At 39.2% G+C, this 11,844-nt stretch overlaps 1 protein-coding gene and 1 pseudogene across 2 annotated transcripts in view; both read right to left on the reverse strand.

Moving 5' to 3' along the window:
* LOC108305634 overlaps positions 1 to 2,401 on the reverse strand; it is a 3,230-nt pseudogene extending 829 nt beyond the window's left edge.
* Positions 1 to 11,844, reverse strand: part of KIAA1958 (KIAA1958 ortholog) — a 180,144-nt gene that overhangs the window by 157,005 nt on the left and 11,295 nt on the right. The window lies entirely within an intron of this gene.

Raw genomic sequence — 11,844 nt, forward strand, 5'->3', positions numbered from 1 at the left:
TGACCAGGATGGTCTCGATCTCTTGACCTCGTGATCCACCCGCCTCGGCCTCCCAAAGTGCTGGGATTACAGGCTTGAGCCACCGCGCCCGGCCTCTTAGGCAGCTTTTGCACCTTTGCTGCTTTCTTGTCTCCTTCAGTGCGTACACCTAGAAGCCGTCTAAGCAGGAAATAGGAAATTTCCAATTCTGTGAATATCTCAGGTAAGGCTCTGACTGCACCAAGTACCTGCCCCACCATTCTGTCAGCCCGGCACAAAGTGGGGTCAATTTTTGTTCCAACTCCAATAAGACCACCTGGAGCAGCACAATGCAGATCAGTATGCTCCGAAAAAAGCGATACAATTTTGGAAAAGATTGGTTTACACATGAGTTTTCCTTCACTATCCTTGGAAACAATACCAGGTCTTCCGTCTATCTCCTGGCCCACCTTTAATACTCCTTTTAGGATACTACCACCAGCTACACCCCCCTTAAGGTCATCAACTTCACAGCCAGGTTTGTTGATATCAAAAGATCTAATAACAATAATGCAGGGCTCTGAAGTAAAGTCTCTTGAGGGTACTGGAATTTTCTTTACTATATACTCACAAACAACTTCAATATTGTATTTTGGCTGAGCCAAAATAGGAATAATGGGAGCTCCATTTGCTACTGTACCTTGGACAAAAGCAAGGATCTGCTCGTATTGTTCTTTGGCCTGACTTTCTTTTACCAAATCAATTTTACTTTGTAGAATCAAAATATGCTTCAGTTTCATGATTTCTATAGCAGCTAGTTGTTCAGATGTCTGAGGCTGAGGGCAAGATTCATTACCAACCATCAGCAGAAGAGCTGCATCCATCACCACTGCACCATTCAGCATAGTAGCCATCAAAACATCGTGGCCAGGACAGTCAACAAAGGAAATATGTCTGACTAATTTGAAGTTCCCTTTGGTCCCTGGAATATCTGTAGGAAACTCATGAGGTGTACTGTTCCCACAAGATCTATAACATTCTGGCCAAGGGCAACTTGGGTCATCAAGTTTATAAATCTTAGCATCGGCATAGCAAACCTTGACTGTAACATTTCTTTCTAGTTCATTTTTGAACCTGACCGTGTGAACTCCAGAAATAGCTTTGACAACTGTGGATTTCCCATGAGCTACATAACCAATTGTATGTGGTTTGTCTGCTGATAACTTTGTGTGAAAGTGGCGTCAACTTGGCAACATCCAAGGTGGTGAGATCCTGGCGCGAAAGATGCGGCTGTCTCAAAGTCACTCCTGCTTCTCCTCCCACCATCTTGTCAAAAAAGGAAGGAAATCACCCCGGCAGCCACCTGATCGGCTGCAGGGGTCCTACTGCGGGGCGAGGAAGTCGAGGCGGGAAGGCCGACTAGGGGCTCAGGGTGGCCAGTGCAACAGCGGCCTCACTGCTTGGACTTCTCTCTGCTTGAATCTGCACAGTGCCTGTCGGTAGGCTTACTGGAAAACATGGTGCAAAGTTGCGGGAGCTATTAGTTGCAGGCCTGGTAGATACTTGTGCAGGCAACACTGAGAGCAGCCATCATACCCCTCCCCAGTGCCAGGCAGGTGATGCAACCTGGCACGCCCGGGCAAGGGAGAGACCATTTCCGCTTCCTGTGGAGTTTCCCGAAACCTCAAGATGTTATTAATAAATTGCTACGTTGCCTGCAACATACTATATATGTCAAAATAGAGACATATATAGTACACCATACAATTCAAGGATTTGTTAAGCTCAACTTTCTCTGCTATCTAGTGTTCAAATATACTCTCTTTTAGATATTTAAGCCTCAGTAATAATATAACCTACGTGCCTGCACTCTACCCACATGAATTCATCTAATCCTCACAACAACCCCATGAGCTATATACTTAGTATTATACTCATTTTATACATGTGGAAACTAAAGCATTGAGAGGTTATGTACTAATAAGGGCCAGAAACAGGATTCAAAACCAGGCAGTCTGAGTCCAAAATCTGGTCTTAACCAGTGTGCTAGCCTAAAGAACTCATTATTGGACGAATAAAATCATGTCATTTTCAGCAACGTGGATGAAACTGTTAGTCATTATCTTAAGTAAAATAAGTCAGGTACACACACAAAAAACAAGTATCACATATTCTCACACGCAAAAGCTAAAAAATGTGACCGCATGGAGATGGAAAACGGAAAAACAGATAACAGACTGGGAAAGGTGGGTCAGGGGGATCAAGGGGAAGCTGAAAAGAAATGGGTTAAAGGGTACAAACACAGAGTAAGATAGAAGGAATAAATTCAATGTTAGATGGCAGAGTAGGGTGACTATCTTCAACAAAAATGTCTTACTCAAATGACAGACATGCTAAATACCCTGACTTGATCACTACACTGTATACATATGTAACAAAATTTTGCATGTACCTCATAAATTTGTACACATATATATATATATACACATATATACACGCATACATATATATATAAAAGATTTCAAATCAAAACCACAATGAGATACCATCTCACACCAGTTAGAACGGTGATCACTAAAAAAAGTCAGGAGACAACAGATGCTGGAGAGGACATGGAGAAACAGAACCGCTTTTACTCTGTTGGTAGCAGGGTAAACTAGTTCAACTATTGTGGATGACAGTGTGGTGATTCCTCAAGGATCTAGAACTAGAGATACCATTTGATCCAGCAATCCCATTACTGGGTATATACCCAAAGGAGTATAAATCATTCTATTATAAAGACACATGCACACGTATCTTTATTGTGGCACTGTTCACAGTAGCAAAGACTTGGAACCAACCCAAATGCCCATCAATGACAGACTGGATAAAGAAAATGTGGAGGTCGGGTGCAATGGCTCACATCCGTAATCCCAGCACTTTGGGAGGCCAAGGCGGGCGTGGATCACAAGGTCAGGAGGTCAAGACCAGCCTGGCCAACATGGCGAAACCCTGTCTCTACTAAAAACCCAAAAATTAGCTGAGCACGGTGGTGCATGCCTGTAATCCCAGCTACTCGGCAGGCTGAGATAGGAGAATTGCTTGAGCTGGGACCTGAGAGGCTGAGGTTGCAGTGAGCCAAGATCATGCCACTGTACTCCAGCCTGGGTGACAGCGTGAGACTCGGTCTCAAAAAAGAAAAAGAAAAAAAAAAGATAATCTCTACAATTCTGTCTGGTTCAAACACTGAAAGATTAACACACAATTTGAAAACCAACAGCTCCTCAGATGATTTAAGACACTGCTACCCACCATCAATAAAGTCAGGTTACAATCAACTTGCAGAAGATCTAAAGTACAATCAACTTGGGGAAAATCTAAAGGTATTCAAAGACAGAAATATGCAAATTACTTCCAATTGTTAATTATGCTTTTATTATAAAATACAGCCAAATTACAGAAATACTTCCAATTGTTAATTATGCTTTTTATTACAAAATACAGCCAAATTATAGAAAGTATGGCAAATATATATATAATTTATAACCCCAGCACATTAACACTGTTAGCATTTTAGGGTATTTTCTTCCAATCTTTTCCTGATGCATAGCTTTGCATGATAGTCATGATCAGGGAGGGAGGAAAAATGGAAGGGAGAAAAATCATTCTTTTTTTCCTACTTGAACAATTTTTAATAGGGATTTTTCATTTTGCCACAAGGTTCTACATGATCTGCTGTACCCACTACCACCAGCAATTACCTGTCCAAACTCTTGCAACTCTCTTCCCTTGCAGCTCTCCCCTCCTTCGCCGTAGTGCAGTCCTTGACATTTTTTTTTTTTTTTTGAGACAGGGTCTCACTCTGTTGCCCAGGCTGGAGTGCAGTGGTATGAACAGAGCTCACTGCAGCCTCAGCTTCCCTAGTAGCTGGGGCTACAGGTATGCACTACCACATTTGGCTAAACTTTTAAATTTTTTTGTAGAGAAGGGGTCTTATTTCCCAGCTGGTCTCAAATTCCTGGGTTTAAGTGATCCTCCCGCCTCGGCCTTCCAAAGTGCTGGGATCAAAAGAGTGAGCTACCGTGACCAGCCAGCCCTTGAAATTCTTGTTCCTAGAACATATCAAGGCACATTTGCAACTGACCCTTTGTACTTGCCATTCCCTTTGCCTCAAATGCTCTTCCTCCAGATACCTGCATGGCAATCCCCCTCTCTTATTTGAAGTCCTTACTCAAAAGTCATTTTCTCTGAGAGATATTCCTTGGAATTCCTCATCTAAAATGTCAAGACCTTGCCCTGAAATATTTCATATCCCCCTTCCCTGCTTTTTTTCTTCCTTCTAAGCACTTATCCCTTACATGTTATTTTACTTATTTAGTTTCTTCTTGACTTCCCCTACTAAAATTTAAACTCTGTAAGGGCAAGTATTTTGTTTTTACTGATTTCCTACCATCCAGAAAAGTACCTACCACATGGTAAATGCCTATTAAACATTTGTTGGTTAAACGGTCTCTATAGTCATCATTGTAAATAGCTAGATCCAGTTTTATCGAGGATTTGCCAATAATTCCCCTATTGATGGACATATCGGTTATTGTCAATCTTTTACTATTCTGAATAATGCTCTAATGCAGGACTCACCAAAGTTTTTTCTGGAGTGAGTCAGATAGTAAATATTTTCTGCTTTGCAGGATCTCTATGATAACTACTCAATTCTGCCGTTGCAGCACAAAAGCAGCCACAAACAACAACAAATGGCGTGGGGTTGCAACAGGCCAAATTTAGACTGCTTCATTGAATGTTTTTGTGCATGTACCTCTATCTTTTCAATTAGTAGAATTACTAAACTGGTTATGAATATATTTATGGCTCTTAATATATTGACAAATTGCTTTTTAAAATGATAATCATGGAAAGTGAGGCAACTGGAACATTTACACATGGCTCCTGTGAGCATAAACTGATACAGTTACTTTGGAAAACACATTAAAGCTCAGCATATACACCCTATGATTCAGCAATCTGTCAGGATATTTTGTTTCAGAAGAATTGTGTTAGATACTGGGAGAAATACAAGGAATAAATAATGTCTTGTTTATTATCTGAGTGCTAGTCACATGTACTCAATTTGTAATAGTTAATCAACTACACACATTGATACGTTCATGTTTTGTAAGTCTACTGTACTTCAAAGTTTTGTAAGAAAACAAGGATACCATATTCCCATCAGCAACACATATGAGAATAACTTCCTCCCCTCTTCCTTTCTACCCACCAGAAATGTGTATTATTTCACTTTATATTTTTGCTAATTTGATAGTGCTTTAAAAAAAGCTTCTATATTGCCATAGTATTTGTGTGAGATTACCAAGGAGGCTGAACATTTCTCTTCTATAAATTGCTCTTTATTTTATCTATTATTCATTAGGGTTTTTTTTTTTGTAAATTGTGAAAAAACAATACAATGTCATAAAGACATAAACACTTTATTGTATTGCTGGAAGTATTTTCTTTTTGTTTTTTCAACAGAGTGATTTTCACTAGGGCCTGCTGCATGTGAGTCCCCATGCTAGACCCACTAAAGAACAGTTATTAGAAGTCATAGATGGGAGTCAGGGGTCTAGCACTAGGGTTTCGAATCTTGGCTCTTTTGTGCAGTCTGCTGTGTGACCTCATGCCCTTCCTGTCTCTCTATGCCACAGTTTTTTTTGCCTGAAATGCTTGGCTACCAACTCTGCAAGGTGTTGGTTCCTCTATTTTTTAAATGTGACATGGAAGATTTTCTTCTGAGACCAATGGAAGACTTGATTGAAAGAGGTCTTCCTCGTTATTCTCCATTGCAGTCCTGGTTGGCTGCCTTCTTGGCAGAGTTCTCATTTCTCAACTTGGTTTCATTGTGTTTTTTTCAACAGACAGGATCTCGCTCTGTTCCCCAGTCTGGAGTGCAGTGGCACCATTATAGCTTACCAAGGCCTTGACCTCCTGGGCTCAAGTGATCTTTCCACTTCAGCCTCCCAAGTAGCTAGGAATACAGGCATGACCCATCAGGTCTGATTAATTTTTTTTTTTTTTTTTTTTTGATAGAGACAAGGGTCTTGCTTTGTTGCCCAGGCTGGTCTCAAACTTCTTACCTCAAACAATCCTCTCACCCCAGCCTCCCAAAGTATGCTCTTTCCTTTTCAATTTCATTATTTTGTTTAAAAAATAAAGTTTTTTTAGTTTGAAGACAAGGCCTTGCACTATCACCCAGACTGGAGTACAGTGGCACAATCACAGTTCAGTGCAGCCTTAACCACCCAGGCTGAAGAGATCCTCCCACTTCATCCTCCCATCTCAGCCTACTGAGTAGCTGGGATCACAGGTGCATGCAACCATGCCAGGCTAATTTTTTTTTTTTTTAAGAGATAGGGTCTCCCTTTGTGGCCCAGGCTGGTCTTAAACTCCTGGGATCAAGCAATCCTCCAGCTTCAGCCTTCTAAAATACTGGGATTATAGGTATGAGTCACCAAGCCCAGACAAGTTTAAACTTTCACGTGGTCAAACCAACTGACCTTTTTATCTGTGTACCTTTTTCTCAAAAATATTATATAGAACTACATTATTTTATATTCAACAGGAATATTGTTTATTATGTAATGTGCAAGGACATGCTTATTTCTGAGGCCAATAATATGTTCTTAGATGACTAAATAATCATAAAATATCTATTTGATGATTAATAGGAAAGCATCAAATAAAAATGATACTAGACTGACCATGGTACCTCATGCCCATAATCCCAGCATTTTGGGAGGCCAAGACTGGAGAACTCCTTGAGCCCAGCTGTTCAAGACCAGCCTGGGCAACATAGTGAAACCTTATCTCTACAAAAAAACAAATAATGATAATAAGGTTAATCAATAGGATAAATTTTGACCCCAAAAGTAATTTTTAAAGCCAGGCGCGGTGGCTCATGCCTGTAATCCCAGTACTTTGGGAGGCCAAGGCAGGCAGATCACTTGAGGTCAGGAGTTTGAGACAAGCCTGGCCAACAAGGCAAAATCCCATCTCTACTAAAATTTCAAAAATTAGCTGGGCATGGTGGCGCACACCTGTAATCCCAGCTACTCAGGAGGCTGAGGCACAAGAATCGCTTGAACCAGGAGGTGGAGGCTGCAGTGGGCTGAGATCGCACCACTGCACTCCAGGCTAGGAGACAGAATGAGAGACTGTCTCAAAAATAATAATAAATACTAATAACTTTAATAGGAAAACCCCTACGCTTCTGAGGCAATCACTTTATTAATGGAAAGTGCAGATTTTATACCTTATCACAGTGTATAAACATACCATCAGAAAAATGTATATAAGCAATATAGTTTGGGTTAAGACTTTTATCTACCAGAAAGTAGCCAGCCAGTTGGCCAAAAAACAATGTAAGACTATATACATATCAAGAAGATATTCATATTCCAAATATACTCATAATCAAAATATATCATAGGCAGATTAATATATACTTTTCAATGGATATATTCATATTCATTAATAATATTCACAAGAAAATATTTCTAAGACTACACTATGATATGACCCACAACTTTTAAAGCAGAACATTCCTTAAAATGTTGCTGTGGGCTAGAATGGGAATACCTTCAGCTAAAATTTCACAGAAATCTCCAAAGGCTATTACGGAAAACAGTATGGAAGTTTCTCAAAAAACTAAAAACAGAACTACCATACTAACCCAGCGATCTCACTACTGTATATTTATCCAAAGAAAAGAAAACCAGTGTATCAAATAAATCAGTATATCAAAGAGATTATCTGTACCACCATGTTTACTGTGGCACTTTCACAATAGCTAAGACATGGAATCAAACTAAATGTCCATCAGCCGATGCATGGATAAAGAAAAGGTGGTATATATACACAACTGAATACTATTCAACCATAAAAAGGAGAGAAATCCCATCATTTGCTGCAACATGGATAAGCCTGGAGGATATCATATTAAACAAAGTCAGGCACAGAAGATAAATGCTACATGTTCTCACTCGTGGGAGATAAAAAAAAATTTTGAGCTCATGGAAGTAGAGAGTAGAATCACATGTATTAGAGGCTGAGAAGAGTAGGGGAAAGATGTGGATAGGGGTTAGTGAACAGATAAAAAATTACAGCTAGATAGGAATAAGCTCTGGTGTTCTGCAGCACTCTAGGAAGAATACGGTTGACCATTATTTAATTGTATATTTTCAAAAGGCCAGAAGAGAGGATTTTTGAATGTTCCCAGCACAAAGAAATGATAAAATGTTTGAGGTGATAGATGTGCTAATTACCCTGATTTGATCATTATACATTGTATACAAATATTGAAATACTACTCTGTATTCCAAAAACATGTAGAATCATGTCTCAACTAAAAATAAAAGGGAGAACAATCACTCCACTCTACACATAAGATTTATGCATTTTACGTAAGTTATATCAACATAAAAGAAACTTTAAAAGAATCTTCAAAAGCTGTTTAAACAAGATTTTGGTAAATCCATGAATTTTATGGATTTCTAAGTTGGGCTGATTGATCCTTCCTTGAATTGGCTATAGAAAACTGGTCTAAATTTATTGCAAAACTTCAGAGCTGAAAAACTTAAGTGAATTTTCCAGGGAGAGAAAAAAAAAAATCTTGAAAATTTCTCCATATCTGCTTGGGTTCATCCAGATGCCAGAGAAGGATTCCTTAGGCAGATTTCTAAAAACAACTGAACTGTCGCCTTTACTTAAACTATGTTTAAAGAACATCTTCACCAAAAATGATTTTAATCTTCAGTTTTCTCCGGGAGATAAACTTTGGTTATATGGTAAATTTCCTAACGAATAACTCCTTGTTTTCAGAAGATGTCAGATGAAGTCAATAACAACCAGAACTATCGTGAAAATGTTAACAACCTTAGTCATTTAGAAAAGAAACTCTCTGCAACAAATATATATTGGCTTATCACTATAAATCAGATACAGTAGAAAAGTTATTACTAATCAGATTATTGCACAGCTTACCCTTTCTTGCCTACTCAGGTATTTGTTCCCTTGGATTAATAGGAAAATAAGTCTTCCAATATAACAACAACAACAACAACAACAAACTACTTAAAAATAAATCAAGGACTTCTAAGCAAGCAAGACAACAGACACTGAGTTTTGGACTCCCCTCAAATCTAACCATACAAGTATGTTAGAAATGCTGGGGGGCAACGGAGAGGCCAGTAGAAACAGAAGCCTACAAAGGTGATGGAACTGTATTGAATCTAGCACATAGTGAGTACCACTGAAGCTGGAAGTCTGAATGAGAGTGGTGGATTTTACCAACATCAGTGTATTTGTTTGCTAGGGCTGCCATAACAAAATACTTCAGACTGGGACCTGAAACAACAGAAGTTTATTTTCTGACAATTCTGGAGACTAGAAGTCTAAGATCAAAGTGTTGGCAGGCTTGGTTTCTTCTGAAGCCTCTCTCCTTGGCTTGCAGATGGCCCCCTCCTTGCTGTTTCCTTCACAGAGTTTTTCCCCTGAGTGCATGTCCCTAATGTCTCTTTTTATGTACAAATTTCCTTTTATAAGACACCACCAGACTGGTGTGTATAATAGGGCTCACTCCAGCAACCTTATCCTAACTTAACCACCTTTTTAAAAGCCCTAGCTTCCAAATACAGTTACATCAGGTATTGGAGGGTTGGGGCTTCAACATATGAATTTGCAGAGATACCACTCAGCCCATAAACCGTCAATATCCTGTTTGTAATATTACAAATATAATTTTGTAAAATGTTGCAACTGGGGGAAACTGAGCAAAGTATGCAAAGAACCTCTCTGTATTTTATCTTACAACTGCAAGTGAATCTACAATTATCTCCAAGGAGAAAATAAAAACTCCCACAGATGGGAGGATAACAAAATAGGTGGACAAGAGCAAAAGACAGAATGTTCAACAATATCAGGTGATAGGACAGCTCCATGGACACCAGGTAAGTATGCAGGGCTGAAACACCCACAAAAATAGAACTTACAGAGAATAAGGAACTAGGCAGATGAAGGGAGGTAAAAGAGAGTTCTAGTGATTCTAAAAGCTGGGAAAGAAGAAATTACCATAAAAAAGAGAAGACCCCTTTTAAGTGAAATTGTATCTAAGAACAACCAGTGAAGTTTGAGTTTCTGGGGGAGAATGCAAAACCACAAGGACTTAAGAGGCTTCAGGAAGAACACCATGGACTAGAATCCAAATTAAACAAAGAAGCATGAGCAGGAATAAAGGAAAGAGATACCCAAAGGAGGTTAATCTCAGAATACTACAGAGGAGGCTACATCAAGAAGCCACAAACAGAACCCATTTATGTAACCAGCAACCAGTTCAAGAAACAGAACCTTTCCAGCAGGCTCTACTTTCTCTGTTCTAGTCAACACTCCCTCAAGAGCAGTCCCTATTCTGGCTTCTAACAGAACAAAATGATTCTGCTTGTTTGAGGACATTCTATATATGAAGGCATACGGTATAAACTCTGCTCTGTCTGGCTTCTTTAGCTCAACATATGTCTGTGAGATTCATACATACTACTGCATGCATCTGTAGACTGTTTATTATTCTCATCGCTCTACAGTATTCCATTGTGTAAATATACCATGATGTATTTATTCAATCTGAGTCAGTTTAATATTGCTGTATAACAAATCACCTGAAAATTTAATGGCTTAAAACAACAATTTCTTATTTCTCACAATTCTATGTGTTTTCTAGGCAGTTTCTCCTCTGGCTTTACCTGGACTTGTTCATGTGGCTCTTTTAGCTGGAAGGTCAGCCAAACTATAAGGTCAAAGATGGCTTCACTCACAAGTCTGTCAGTAAGTACTACTGCTCATTGCCTGGGCACCACGATTGTCTTCCATGTAACCTCTCCTACTCCAGTATGTCCTTATGTCGTGGTCTCAGGGCATTTATTCCCCTGAGTATGTAAACACTTATCAAGCTTCTGTTGCATAATGCTTGGTAATATCCAACTGGCCAGAGCAAGTTACACAGCTAAAGTCAGACTCACTGTGGAAGGGTACAACAATGACTGATGGCTATCTGGACAGGTTTCAGTTTGGAGCAATGACAAATGTGCTATGAGCATTCTAGTCATTTGGGTGCATATGTATCTTAGACTACTGAGTCACAGGATTTGCAGCATATGTTCGGCTTTAGTAGATATAGTTATACAGCTTTCCAAATTGCTGTACCACTTTATGTTTCCATTCCAATTTACACTTCACAGAGCAGTGCAGGAGAATTTCAGCTACTCCACATCCTGATACTTGATATTTTTCATCATTCTCATTTAGCCATAATAGTGAGTGTACAATGGTACCTCATTTTTAATTGAGTGGCCATATTTTTAAAATACTTCAGATAAGCAGCAAAGGAGAAACTCTTCAAACCATAAAATCAGGAAAACTATCTTTGCCAATTTCTACCTCCATCATAGAAACCTTGTCCAAAAGTAACAGTAAGTCCATCTAATTTAAACATGACCAAGAGAGAACAATTAAATTTAAAAGTACAGTAAGAAAAAAAGATGAGAACTGTAACATATTTCAAAATGAATTAAGAGGAATTAAGAAAATAGCCAGGCACAGTGCCTCATGCCTGTAATCTCAGCACTTTGGGAGACCAAGACAGGAAGATCACTTGAGCCCAGGAGTTCAAGACCAGCCTGAACAGCATAGTGAAACCCATCTTCACCAAAAAAAAAAAAAAAAAATCAGCTGGCAGTGGTGGCACACATCCATAGTCCTAGCTACTTGGGAAGCTGAGGTAGGTGAATCCCTTGAGCCTTGGATGACAGAGCAAGGCCCTGACTCAAGAGAAAAAAGAAGAAAAAATGAAAAAAAAAA

Source organism: Cebus imitator, unplaced genomic scaffold, assembly GCF_001604975.1.
Source record: "Cebus imitator isolate Cc_AM_T3 unplaced genomic scaffold, Cebus_imitator-1.0 Scaffold64, whole genome shotgun sequence".
In the NCBI taxonomy this organism is placed as follows: domain Eukaryota; kingdom Metazoa; phylum Chordata; class Mammalia; order Primates; family Cebidae; genus Cebus; species Cebus imitator.